Here is a 14,693-nt window from a genome sequence, read left to right on the forward strand (position 1 = left end):
ATGTAGACAGAGCATACAGTAATAGCCGGCGAGAGCTCAACCCTGGCAGCAACTGCCTCTAAAGGCGTCTGAAGGGGTACTGGCGAGCTACAGACAGAGTGGTGAACAAAGAGGCAAACCCCACCTGACGCTCGTTGACAGGCAGCACGGTTCTTATAGTATCCCCGATAACCGCGAAGGGCGGGGGTCCGCAGTGCAGGAAACCAAGTTTCCTGCAGAGCAATGCAGAGAACAGGGGAATCACTCAGAAGCATCCGGAGCTCTGGCAGGTGGCGGAAATAACCGCCGCAGTTCCATTGGAGAATGGAAGCAGGAAGGGACTGGGAGGGCGTGAATGCGACTAAGAGGCAGACAGCGCTTCAGAGCCAACCGCCGCCACTGGGGGAGAGTCAGCTGAGTCCATAGGAGAGGCCCCCAAGGGTTCCGTGAGGGCGAGATCCGCGGCAGAGGCGAGGATCTCCACCTCATCCCCGGAGCCAGGACTATGTACAGCAGGCGGTGCTGAAACCGCCGGAACGTCCTTCTTCTTGGACACATTCCGTTCCTTCTTCTCGCGTCTGCCCTTAGGGTGAGAGGGCTGGGAGAGCTTCTCTGAAGGAGCGTCGGAGGCTGACGACGACGCAGAAGCCCTACGACCAGCAGGTGGCGGAACCTTCAGCCACTGGCTGACATCCGGCTGGGAAGGAGAAGAAACGGAGGAAGGGAGAGCCCCGAGGGACCCCTTCCGCGAGAGAGGAACCGGCGGAGGCAACGCCGCCGGAGAAGGAGGGGGAGGAATCGAGCCTCCCGGTTGTGGAGCAGATGTCACTCCCGAAGTAAGCTTGGGGGGAGCGACAGAAGAAGGTTTGCCCCCAACTGCTAAGGGGGCAAGAGAGGAAGGCTTGCCCCCAGGCACGAGGGGGGCAGACAGAGATACATGGCCCCGAGGGCCCACTGAAGGCGGCACAGATGAAGCGACAACCGTCGCCCGTGCGGGCGACGATAACGTGGCTGCAGCATAAGATGTTCGAAGGGAAGCAGGGTACAACCTTTCATATTTCTGTTTAGCCTCTCGATAAGTAAGCCGGTCCAGGGTCTTAAATTCCATGATCTTCCGGTCCTTATGAAGAACGGGGCAATCCGGCGAGCATGGAGAGTGGTGCTCCCCACAGTTAACACATACAGGCGGAGGTGCACATGGAGAATCAGGATGAGAGGGGCGTCCGCAATCTCGACATGTAGCGCTGGATGGGCAACGGGAGGACATATGCCCAAACTTCCAGCACTGGAAGCACCGCATCGGGGGAGGCACGTATGGCTTGACGTCGCAACGGTAAACCATCACCTTGACCTTCTCGGGCAAGACATCACCCTCAAAGGCCAAGATAAAGGCACCGGTGGCCACCCTGTTTGTCTTGGGTCCTCGATGGACACGACGGACAAAATGCACACCACGTCGTTCCAAGTCGGCTCTCAGCTCGTCATCGGATTGCAACAAGAGGTCACGATGGTAAATAATCCCCTGGACCATATTTAAGCTACTGTGGGGAGTGACGGTAACAGGGACGTCACCCAGCTTATCACACAAGAGCAACGCTCGTGACTGGGCTGGGGAGGACGTCTTGAGGAGGATGGACCCATTCCTCATTTTTGACAACCCCGCCACTTCCCCAAACTTATCCTCCAGGTGTTCCACAAAAAACATAGGCTTCGTAGGAAGAAAGGAGTCACCATCAGTCCTGCTGCAGACAAGGTATTGTGGTACGTAAGGCTCCCGCTTGGCACTAGATCGGCGTCCCTCCCATGGCGCAGCCAACGAGGGGAACGTCTGAGGGTCATATTGCGTAGCATCGAAGTCGACTCTACCTCGCTTAGAGACGCTGGTGGCCGTGCGACCACCAGCTTGGTGTGATTTATTGCGCTTCATTGCGCCACATCCGCCCAGATGCCAACTACTCCGAACGAGGGCTCTCCCCAATGGCGCCACCCAGCCAAAGCAACGGGTACCTGGCCGATATCCCGTTGCCCGGAGTCCCCGTGCCCCAGACAAGATGGGCACATACTCCTTGGCATGCATGGGGAGGAAACAGCTCTGGCATCTGTAGTGCGATCCCTGCGTGGTCAGGGGGCTACCACCAAGAGGGTACATGACGACCCCACCACAACGGACTGGCTACCGTGCTGGATTTTAGGTGTTGAAAGGGTCCACAGTTGTCGTGGGCGCTAAGAAGAAGAGTGCGCAGAAGGCGAGAAGGAGACAACCCAGAAGATGTTGGGCGTAGTCCCCCCCACACGACAATAGGTAACATGCAAGATGGTCGAGCAAGATGGACCGATAGAAAAACACCACGTAAGGTGTCCTTCCCCAAATGGCACGCACTAACAACGGAAATTTAGAAAAAAATAGGTCAAACCCAAGAGGGGACCATCACAGAAGGCCGAAACGTTTGAGACTCCTTTTAGTCGCCTCTTACGACAGGCAGGAATACCGTGGGCCTAATCTTACCCCCGAACGGGCATGGGCAGGTTGCGCCATTCCGTGTCCCAAATATCGAATAGTTTTGAAAGTAAGATTGCCCGCAAATCAGTCACCAGGAGGTCAATCTCCAGAGTTGGTTTACTGGTGGCCTCTTTCGCCAGGTGGTCAACATGTTCATTGCCCGGGATTTCGAAATGACCGGGGGTCCACACGAAGACAACAGAGCGGCCGCAATGAGCAAGAGTATGCAGGGACTCCTGGATAGCCACCACCAGACTAGAACGAGGAAAACACTGGTCGAGAGCTCGTAAGCCGCTCAGGGAATCGCTACAGATTACGAAGGACTCACCTGAGCAGGAGCGGATATACTCTAGGGTACGAAAGATGGCGACCAGCTCAGCAGTGTAAATGCTGCAGCCAGCCGGCAATGAACATTGTTCGGAATGGGCCCCTAGAGTAAACGCATAACCGACACGACCAGCAACCATCGTGCCGTCAGTGTACGCAATGCCAGAGCCCTGATACATTGCAAGGAGGGAAAGAAGTGGCGACAGAAGGCCTCCGGGGCGACTGAGTCCTTTGGGCCCTGTGCCAATTCCAGCTGAAGGCGAGGGCGAGGCACACACCATGGGGGTGTACGTAGAGGCGCTCAGAAAGGAGGCAGAAGAGGTAAAGTCCCAAGCCCGGAGAGAAGCTCTCGGATGTGGACAGCGATCGTACAACCTTACCGGGGCCGACGTTCTGGCAGATGGACGACAGATCGCGGGAACAGGAGACGATAGTTTGGATGCCCGGGCAAGCTAAAAACATGGGCAGCATTAGCGGCCAATAACTTTTGGCGCCTGAACCGCAATGGAGTGACACCTGCCTTCGCAAGGATGCTGTCCACTGGGCTGGTCCGGAAAGCACCAGTGGCAAGCCGTATGCCACTGTGTAGGATTGGGTCCAGTACCCGCAGCGCAGATGGGGATGCTGAGCCATAAGCCAGGCTCCCTTAATCCTGACGAGACTGGATTAACGCCGGGTAGAGCCGTAACAGGGTAGATCGGTCGGCGCCCCAGCGGGTGTGGCTCAAGCATCTCAGAGCTTTTAGATGCCGCCAACACGCCTGTTTAAGCTGCCGAATGTGAGGCAGCCAAGTCAGCCGGGCATCAAAAACTACACCCAAAACCCTGTGGGTCTTCACCACAGCAACGAGATCGTCGGCAAAATAAAGCCGCGGCTCAGGATGGACTGCTCAGCGCCAGCAGAAATGCATAACGTGGGTCTTGGCAGCCAAAAACTGATAACTATGTGCTACAGCCCAAGACTGCGCCTTGTGGATAGCGCCCTGTAGCTGACGTTTAACAGCTGCAATGCCAATAGAGCTGTAGTAAAGGCAGATGTCGTCAGCGTACAGGGAAGCGGACACAGAATTTCCCAATGCTGCAGCGAGCCCGTTTATTGCGATCAAAAACAGGCAGACACTGAGGACAGGTCCCTGTGGTACCCCAATCTCCTGGACTCGGGAGGAACTATGAGAGGCCGCGACTTGCACGCGGAAGGTACGATACGACAGAAAATTTCGGATAAAGATCGGCAGAGGGCCCTGAAGACCCCATCCATGAAGCGTAGAAAGGATGTGATGGCGCCTTGTCGTATCGTATGCCTTCCGCATGTCGAAAACACTGACCAGGTGCTGACGGCGGGCAAGGGCAGTACCGATGGCCGACTCCAAGCTCACCAGATTGTCGGTGGCGGAGCGGCCTTTACGGAACCCACCCTGAGACGAAGCCAGAAGGCCCCGAGACTCCAGTACACAATTCAAGCGCCAGCTCACCATCCATTTGAGAAGCTTGCAAAGAACGTTGGTGAGGCTAATGGGGCGGTAGCTGTCCACCTCCAAAGTGCTCTTGCCTGGTTTCAAAACGGGGATGACAATGCTTTCCCGCCATTGCGACGGAAAATCACCCTCTACCCAGAGACAGTTGTAAAGGTCGAGGAGGCGTCTCCTGCAGTCCACTGAAAGGTGTTTCAGCATCTGAGAGTCGATGCACTCTGGCCCAGGAGCGGTATTAGGGCAAGCGGCTAGGGCACTGCGGAATTCCCACTCACTGAATGGAGCATTGTAGGATTCAGAATGGAGGGTGCGAAAAGAAAGGCTCCGTCGTTCCATCCGCTCTTTAATGGAGCGGAAGGCCATTGGGTTGGTTGGTTGGTTGGGTTAAAGATTAAAGGGACCAAACTACAAAGGTCATCGGTCCCTTGTTTCATAAAAACACAGAGCAGAGTGAAACTACCCAGCAGTCAGGCGAAGCACTAAAAGAAAAATTCCGGGGGAAGAAAAGCCCCATAGGCCATTGTAAAACAACACGGAAAACAGAGCACAGCAACAAAAACAACATAGAGAACAAAGGCAGAAGGAATTAAAACTGCACAGCAGAGGACTGTGGCTGGCTGATCACGAAAATAATAGGATGAGCCAGCCACTCTGCAACACGTTAAAACCCCCAGCCTAAAAGTTTAGGGCGGAGTCGAATCACAACACAAAACTAATTAAAAGAGAGAGCTCAAAAGAGGGTGAGGTTAAAAAAAATATTAAATGGACCTATAAAAGCCACTTGTGCGAATAAAACTTAAAACCCGATCTGCCATAGAGACATTGTCACCTAAAAGAGATGATAAAGCACCCTGGAGATTAAAAGTTCGCCTGAGGGTGGTTAAAAGAGGACAGTCCAACAATATGTGGGCCACCGTCATATTCGCACCACACCGACAATGAGGGGGGTACTCGACGCAGCAGATGACCATGCGTCAGCCAAGAGTGGCCAATGCGGAGCCTACACGGAACAACAGAATCACTGCGAGAGGCCCGCATGGAGGAACCCCACACAGTCGTTGTCTCCTTTACCTGCCGCAGCTTGTTGGGTGCAGAAAGAGTGCGCCATTCGTCTCCCCACAACCGAAAGACCCGACGGTGCAAAACGGTTCTGAGATCAATTTCCGGGAGGCCGATCCCCAACGGCAGTTTGCGGGTAGCCTGTTTGGCTAACTTGTCGGCGAGTTCGTTTCCCGCGATCCCAACGTGTCCCGGGGTCCATATGAACACCACCGAACGACCACGCTGTTCAAGAGCGTGGATGGACCCCTGGATGGCAGCAACAATGGGATGGCGTGGGTAGCACTGGTCAAGAACCTGTAGACTACTGAGCGAGTCACTGCAAATGACGAAGGACGTTCCAGTGCTGGTACGAATATGCTCAAGGGCACGAAAAAATGGCTGTCAGTTCTGCGGTGTAAACACTGCAGCCTTCCGGCAAGGAGCGCTGGTCGACATAGTCCGCATGAGCATAAGCGTACCCCACACGGCCATCAACCATCGAGCCATCGGTATAGATAACCCCGGAGGCATGGTATGCGCCTAGGAGCGCAAGGAATTGGCGGCGCAAGACCGCAGGAGGAACTGAATCTTTTGGCCATCGGGAGAGTTCCAGCCGAAGCTGCGGCCGACGAATACACCAAGGTGGTATATGTGGGCGGACCTGGAAAGCAGATGGGAGAGGCAAACACTCGAGTTCATTAAGGAGCGACCAAATACCGATCCCAATTGTACGGCCTGATCATGGCCGCTGGTGTGGGATATGGACTGCCGCATTTTCGAAAAGGAGACGATAGTTAGGGTGACGGGGCGAACAACGGACGTGGGCAGCATAGTTAGCTAACAGTTGTTGACGCCGAATACGAAGTGGAGGAACCCCAGCCTCAGCAAGGAGGCTATGAACACGACTGGTGCGGAATGCTCCTGTCGCCTGTCGAACCCCACAGTGGTGAACGGGATCCAGCAGTTGCAACGCTGAGGGCGATGCTGAGCCATACACCACACTCCCATAATCCAGTCGGGACTGCACAAGGGCTTCGTAGAGCTGCAGCAGCGTGTTACGGTCTGCACCCCAAGTTGTGTTGCTTAGGCAGCGGAGAGCATTCAGATGCTGCCAGCACTGACGCTTGAGCTGACGAATATGTGGAAGCCAAGTAAGCCGGGCATCGAACAGCAATCCCAGAAAATGGTAAGTGTCAACAACCCTGAGCATGGCATGCTGAAGATAGAGCTCAGGGTGGGGATGGACAGTTCGACGCCGACAAAAGTGCATAACACAGGTCTTCGCAGGAGAAAATTGAAACCCATGGGCTAGGGCCCACGCCTGCGCCTTGCGTATGGCTCCCTGCAACCTACGTTCTGCAACACTAATGGTGGAGGAGCTGAAAAAGATGCAGAAATCGTCAGCATATAACGTGGGTGAGACAGACGACCCTACTGCTGCTGCAAGGCCATTAATGGCCACAAGGAAAAGGGGCACGCTCAATACAGAGCCCTGTGGAACGCCGTTCTCCTGGATATGAAGTGAACTATAGGATGTGCCAATTAAAACGCAGAATGTCCGAATAGATAAAAAATTCTGAATAAAAATGGGGAGAGAGCCCCGGAGACCCCACCCGTGCAACGTGGCGAGAATATGGTGCCGCCACGTCGTGTCATATGCTCTGGAGAGATCGAAAAAGACGGAAACGAGATGTTGGCGCCTGGAAAAAGCAGTGCGGATTGCAGACTCAAGAAAGACCAAAGTATCGGCAGTGGAACGGCCCTGACGGAAGGCGCTCTGGCACGGAGCCAGAAGACCCCGAGTCTCGAGTAGCCAACACAGCCATCGACTCACCATGCGTTCCAAGAGCTTACACAGAGTATTTGTCAAGCTGATGGGCCGATAGCTATCAACATTAAGTGGGTCCTTACCAGGCTTCAGCACCGGAATGACGGTACTCTCCCGCCACTGCGACGGAAGGACACCATCGCCCCATATGCGGTTGAAGATGGCAAGAACACACCGCTGACAGTTCGGGGAAAGGTGTTTGAGCATCTGATTGTGGATGCCATCTGGCCCAGAGGCTGTATCGGGGCACAGTGCCAGGGCGCTCCGCAGTTCCCACAAACTAAATGGGGCGTTATACGCCTCATGGTGGCGAGAAGCAAAAGAAAGTGTGTGTGTGTGTTGGGGTTTATGGGCGCTCAACATCGAGGTCATCAGCGCCCTGACACACATTAAAAGGAACGAATGTGGAGAGACCTAATAAAACTGAAAAACACATTCAAAGAAAAAAGGAAAAGAGGGAAATTACTACATAAGAAAGTATAACCGAAGGGAAGGGAAAACATAGCAACAAGAATGACACAGGAATGTGTCACTGGCTGGCCACTTACAGAAAAGATGGGCGAGCTTGTCACACAGTGAGCAAATTAAAATCTGCTCCCTAAAATCTTTGTAAAAACATTTGATAAGGCACAGAACTTTAAAACTTTAACCACATTCGTCCGAGTGTTGCCTAAAAGAGTTGGCAGGTCCGCTGGCAAATCAGCCGAGGCCCGCTGGTCAGAAAATAAAACACAATCCAGTAAAATGTGGCTCACAGTGACCTGGACGCCGCAAGCACCACACAATGGAGGGTCTTCTCGCCGGAGCAGGAAGCCATGCGTCATAGGGCTGTGGCCGATTCGAAGCCGAGTGAGGAGAACCTCGTCCCGTCGATGGGGCTGAAAGGAAGTACACCACACACGCGTTGTGGGCTTGACTAGACGGAGCTTATTGTCAGTCACCTCCAGCCACTCATCCTCCCACCGACACATGACTCTGGAGCTCAACAGCGAGGTGAGTGCGTGCAACGGGATAGCACACTGAGATACGTGTGGATCAAGACACGCCTCCTTGGCTGCGAGATCTGCCCGTTCATTCCCAGCAATGCCGACATGCCCCGGAACCCAGCAGAAAGCTACAACCTTCCCTAGTCGCTGTAGTCGGAGGAGGGCATCCTGGATGGTCTGGACTACTTTATCCGCCGGATACAAACGGTGCAAGTATTGAAGGGCACTGAGTGAATCGGAACAGACAAGAAATTTAAGAGAGGAAGAAAGTCTCATCGGCTCCAGTGCCCGCAAGATCGCAGACAATTCTGCATCAAAGACAGTAAAAGTCTGAGGCAGGCGGACCTTGAGGACACGATCCGGAAAAACAACTGAGCAACCCACGGAATCCCCTTGTTTCGACCCATCTGTAAAAACAGCTACATAGTCGTAGTGCTCAGATAAAATAGCAGAAAATGCTGCATTAAAAACGGTGGCAGGAGTGCAATCTCTCTTGTACTGCAATAAATCTAAAAATCACACGTGGCCTCTTCAGTAACCAGGGTGGCAGGCGGTTAAAACCCAGGATTTGGGGTTGTACAGACTCCACACCGAGGGACTCAAGCACACGGTGCACTCTGATCCCAAACGGCAACGTAGCCCGGGGACGGCGGGAAAAAAGGCGATCCAGAGGTGGATGGGCAACAAGATGGTGAGCAGGCGAGCTGGGAGCTGCAAGAAACTTACAAGCTTGGCGCACCAGCAGGAGCTGCCGCCGGATAGTAAGTGGCGGTTCGCCAGCCTCAGCACAGAGGCTGGGTACGGGACTGGTCCGATAAGCACCCGTAGCCAGTCGAATCCCAGCATGGTGAACAGCGTCAAGGATCCGCAAATAAGACGGCCTCGCTGACCCATATACTGTGCAGCCATAGTCCAGCCGTGAGCGCACGAAAGCTCGATAAAACTGAAGGAGACGCGCCCTGTCCGCTCCCCAAGACCTGTGGCTGAGGCACTTGAGGATGTTCAGTGCCTTCAGCGTTCTGGCTTTCAAGTCACGTAGGTGTGGCAACCATGACAACCTGGAGTCAAAAATTAGGCCTAGAAATCGCACTGTGTCTCCAAACTGTAGGACAGTATCCCCCATATGCAAGGCAGGCAACGTAAAAAGACGACGAGAACGATTAAAAGGATCACAAACACACTTATCGGCAGAAAACCTAAAACCCGTCTTTGCAGCCCACTCCTCTAACCGCCGCACCGTTAGTTGCAATTGACGGCTCGCGGATGCAACACTAGAGGAGGAACAGAAAACAGCAAAGTCGTCCACAAACAAGGAGCACTGTACTGGACTCCGCACTGTAGACGTTATACTGTTGATTGCAATGGCAAAGAGGGTAACGCTTAAAACACTGCCCTGGGGGACACCGTTCTCTTGCTCAAAGCGATCAGACAGTGTTTTACCAACGCGGGTCCGAAAAAACCGCTGAGACAGGAAAGACCGAATGAAAATAGGGAGGCGGCCACGAAAGCCCCATTGATGCAGTTGTGCAAGAATACAGTGTCTCCAAGTAGTATCATATGCCTTACTGATATCAAAGAAGATACCGATACAGTGATGCTGACGGAGGAAAGCCTGCTGAACAGCCGCCTCGAGGAGGGTCAGGTTGTCGACTGTGGATCGAAATTTTCGGAATCCGCACTGAAAGCGGCTAAGGAGCTGTCTGGTCTCTAGCAGCCAGACCAGACGACGGTTAACCATCCGTTCCAGGGTCTTTCCGACACAGCTTGTCAAGGCGATACTACGATAACTACTGGGACATGTGCGGTCCTTTCCTGGTTTGAGGAGAGGGATGAGGATTGCCTCCCTCCACGAGGTTGGGAACACTCCCGTGTGCCATATGAGATTAAAACATTCAAGGAGGATTTCCTTTGACGCCGCTGGAAGATGTCTAAGCATTGAGTACCGGATGCGGTCGTAACCTGGTGCAGTGTCAGAAGTCTCAGTAAGAGCCGACTCAAGTTCCCACATGGAGAAAGGGGAGCTGTAGGCCTCAGAACCGTTCGACCGAAAGTTCAAATTCGCTCTTTCGACAGTCGCACGGTAGCGACGAAACGCTGGATCCTGGGTTGCAGTGGCAGTACTTTGTGCAAAATGCTCTGCCAGCGACTGAGCTATGGCGCTGGGTGTCGTTTGGAGGCATCCCTGGTTCAGGACTGCAGCTATTGGTAAACGGCTGCGTTTACCAGAAATCCTCCAGATGGCTTCCCATACCTTTGTGGAAGAAGTGGAACGGTTGATGGAGTCCAGAAACTCCTGCCATGACCTTTTCTTGCTCTCTTTAATGACACGGCGTGCCCTGGCTCTCGCGATACGAAAGGCGGTAAGATTGACCGTTGTTGGGCGGCATTTAAATCGGCGAAGAGCCGCACGCCTGTCACGGATGGCTGAACGGCACTCTTCTGTCCACCAAGGCACAAGGCGCCGCTTAAGAGTGCCAGACGACTGTGGTATGGACAGGTCAGCAGCATGGTGGATCACAAGCGTGATGTGATCCACCCATTCCTGTACGCTGGTGTGGCGGTCAAAGACAGCCAACCGAGTGAACAGTGGCCAGTTAGCCCTGCCAATCATCCACGATGGTGGCCGCTGCTCCAGCAATACACCATCCAGGAGATGAATGCGGATAGGGAAGTGATCGCTGGAATGTAGGTCGTCAATGACCTCCCAGTGAACGGAGTCAGTGAGGGTTGGAGAGCAGAAAGATAGGTCAATGGCTGAGAATGACCCTGTAGCACTAGAGAAATGAGTCGGAGTACCTGTGTTGAGGATGCACAACACTTGAGATGTTAGGAGGCCCTCCAAAATTCGACCTCGAGCGCAAAGAGAAGTGGAGCCCCACAGGACATGATGGGCATTGAAGTCTCCCAGGAGGAGAAATGGGCGGGGGAGTTGGTCGATAAGGTTTGTGAGAGCCTCTAAGTTCACTGCATCCAGAGGGGGTAAATAAAAGGAGCAAACGGTAAGCCTCCGACCGGAATAAATTGCAACTGCAACTGCTTGCAGGTCAGTATCCAGGGGGAGAGCAGAGGAGTGGTGGTCATTATCGACAAACACGGCGACTCCGCCTTTGGCCCTGTCTCCAGTCAGGTCATCTTTGCGATACAACCTATAGCCCCTGAGTACAGGTGCATCAGATTGTTTGAGATGTGTTTCCTGTAAACACAAGCACAGGGGGCGTTGCCGTGCTAGGAGGTGCAGTTCCTCCACATGTGCCCGGAATCCATTCATGTTCCACTGAATAATGGGAGCCATCTATCAGGGCGGGAGTACCTTCAGTCGCACTTTCTGTCGGGGAGGAGAGCCCACAACAGGTGGAGGCTCAGTTTTGGGGCGAGACGATTGCCCCAGTCTGACATCTGCCTCCATCGCCTCAGAAGAGGAGTCGAGAGAGACGTCAGAGAGAATGACATCCACATCAGCAGACTGTAGAACTTCAGTCTCCTTTAGTGGGCGAGTCTTCACCTTTGTCTTTGGCTTCGATTTTCTGGCCTGAGGTGGCATTGGAGCCAAAACCTCAGAAGCAGTAGGGGGTGTACCAGCACTAGGCAGTACACAAGACTGGACCCGGGAAGGGGCAGGAACTTCCATGATGTCAGCTACCACAGCCTGGTCAGAAGGCCGGGAGGGAGCAGCAGGCTTCACAGGAATGGCAGCAGCACATGTACACTGACAAACGCAGGTGCTAGTGCTGACAGTAGCAACCTCCGTTTGGGTAGCGGCATCGGTTTTCAAGACAGGCTGTTTCAGAACGGAAGAAAAGGAGGCAGCGAACGTGGGCGGCTGCATGGACTTGTAGATTTTCTTTGCCTCACCATACGGGATGCGTTTAGTGGTTTTAAGTTCCTGGATCTTCCGTTCCTCAAGGAAAACTCTGCATTCCCTACTCCACACAGGGTGATCCCCAGAGCAGTTCACACACTTGGGAGGAGAGGAGCAATCAACTCCCTCATGAGCGGCTTTACCACATTTCCCACAAGTGGCTTCCCCTTTACAGCCGAGAGTAGTGTGGCCAAAGTGTTGGCATTTAAAACACCGCATGGGGTTGGGGTAATAAGGCCGTACACTGAGACGTAGGAAACCTGCCTTCACATGCTCTGGCAATTTGGTGCTGTTAAATGTAAGAATAAATGAGTCAGTTTTTATGAGAGCACCATCCACCCGTTTCATAACGTGTTGCACGTCCACAATTCCTTCCCGGGACCATTCAGACTTCAGTTCGTCTTGGGGAATGTCGACGAGATCTCTGCAAGTCACAACACCCTTGCTGTAGTTCAAGGTGTTGTGAAAGTCAGTCTCTATCGCAAACTCCCCAAGAAAGTGTGCCTTCTGAAGGTTCTGGACTTGCTGGAAGCTAGATGTTTCAACCAGCGAGGTGCCATTGCGCAGGCGCTTTACAGACTTTAACGTGCCAGCAATACCCTCTAAGCCCTTCTGTATATAAAATGGCGAAACTTTTTCAAAACTCCCATCTTTTCTTTTAATTATGAGAAACACATTCTGAGAAGCAGAATGCGTTCTGTTACTAGTACCTGAATCAGGAGGACTGGCTACACGAGCCCTCTTGTTAGATTGGGTGTTAGAACCTACCAGCGGCCCACCCTTTCCGCTGGGAGGAAAAGAAAAGTTCGAGGGTTCCATCTCGATTCCACGAGCAGCTAGGGAACTAAAGGTCCGCTCAGACAGAGCCCCGCATGCCTGAGTAAGCCCTATACAACTGGGGTGTGGCAGGTGCCCCAGAGGTTGCCCGCTTGCGACTGTTCCACCTCAACAGCCATGCATCTCATAGGCGCGGAGCACACCGGAAGATTGAGGTTTTTTTTATAGAGGTTTGTTCCATCCTCGCGATCCGGGCGGCCAAGCCAAGATCCCCATTCCCTGAGACACACAACATTCCACCGCCGCGCCGCACGGTGGTCGCTGAAGTGTACTCAGAGCTTACGGTGTCGGGGGACAGGTGGCGCTTACCAGTCCCCAGCTCAGGAACCCCGGGATCGCCAAGCCCGTACCCAGCAAATGAATGCTGAGCCCCTGGGGGCAATGCCAACATATAAATATCACAAAAAACAACTACAAGGAAAACTAGAAAGCATTTGTGAAACTGTGATTCAGTAACAGGGAGGAAAGACGTCGTTGTCAGGCCTCGGTATTCGACCCCTACCTACCACGCCTTCACCAACCTGACACTGAAATCATTACATGTAAAAATGAAACACAAGAAGTGGCTACGACACTAAAAAAGGAAAAAAGTGTTCAAGAAGTTAGACTCTATATAAGAAAAGGAAAAAAATTGGTTAACATGGAAAAAATGGATAAGGCGTCGGACATAATAACAAAGAAAAGTTGCCGAGTGGTTAAGTCGTTGGACTGCTAATCCAACGTGCTCTGCACGAGTGGGCTCGAATCCTTCATCGTCGAAGAAGTCTACGTAAAGCACTCACCTGCAATCACTTCTTCTACATGCGAAATGCCGTTCATTAGTAACAACGAAGCGTGTACGTTACAGATAGCGTGTGTATGAAATACGAAACAAAACTGCCTACCACATGAAAGCGCACAACATTCCACAGCGTATGCTGGTTGGTTGGTTGGTTGGTTGGTTGAGGTTAAAGGGACCAAACAGCAAGGTCATCAGTCCCTTGTTTCAAATAGACTCCATTCTGCTAACGGGACATCTCAGTATAGTCAGAAAAATAAAACGGATAAAGGGGAAACGTAAAAGGGCAGTCACGTTGTCATTAGTAAAAACAAATGAGGGAAGTTGGCAAGAGAACGAACCCAACACTATGCTGAAGCAGCATAGGCAAGACCACCTGTGACTTAAAAGGTACAACTGCTATAATGCAGAAAGTACGTATGGGAATAGAAAAACTAACCAAGCCTTAAAAAGAAGGGGTAAAAACAGAGTAAAAGGGAAAGAAAAGAGGATTCCGGTCAGGGAGGTGAATCGGGAATCTCTGAACACTGCCTACAGTGGGAGACACCCAAACACTCACCGCCCTGCCCCAACACCAGAGGGAGATTAAAAACTTTAAAACTGAGAATAAAAACCACTCTCCCGGAGGAAACCTAGAACCAGAGAGACCATCCGGGAATCGTCAGCCAACATCAAAGGTAAAGTGTGGGGGAGTCTGTACTTAGCACGCAGAGCCAAAAGAAGGGGGCATTCAACCAAAATGTGGGCCACTGACTGGAAGGCTCCACAACCACATAGCGGGGGTGGCTCATCACGCAAAAGGAAACCATGGGTCAGCCTGGTATGGCCAATGCGGAGACGACACAGTGTGGTTGAGTCCTTGCGGGAGAGGCTAAAGGAAGAACGCCATGGGCCTGTATTCACCTTAATGGCACGAAGTTTATTAGACAGTGGAGTAGCCTCCCAAGAATTGGCCCATGACTGTGCAAAGTGGGATTTAATGTGAAGCCGTAAATCCGCTGCAGGAGGGGTTACAGAAAACGGGGGGTAAGTAACTGCTCCCCCAGCCAAACGATCAGCGAGCTCATTACCCGGGATACCCACATGG

This window comes from Schistocerca piceifrons, chromosome 2 (assembly GCF_021461385.2).
Source record: "Schistocerca piceifrons isolate TAMUIC-IGC-003096 chromosome 2, iqSchPice1.1, whole genome shotgun sequence".
NCBI classification, from domain to species: domain Eukaryota; kingdom Metazoa; phylum Arthropoda; class Insecta; order Orthoptera; family Acrididae; genus Schistocerca; species Schistocerca piceifrons.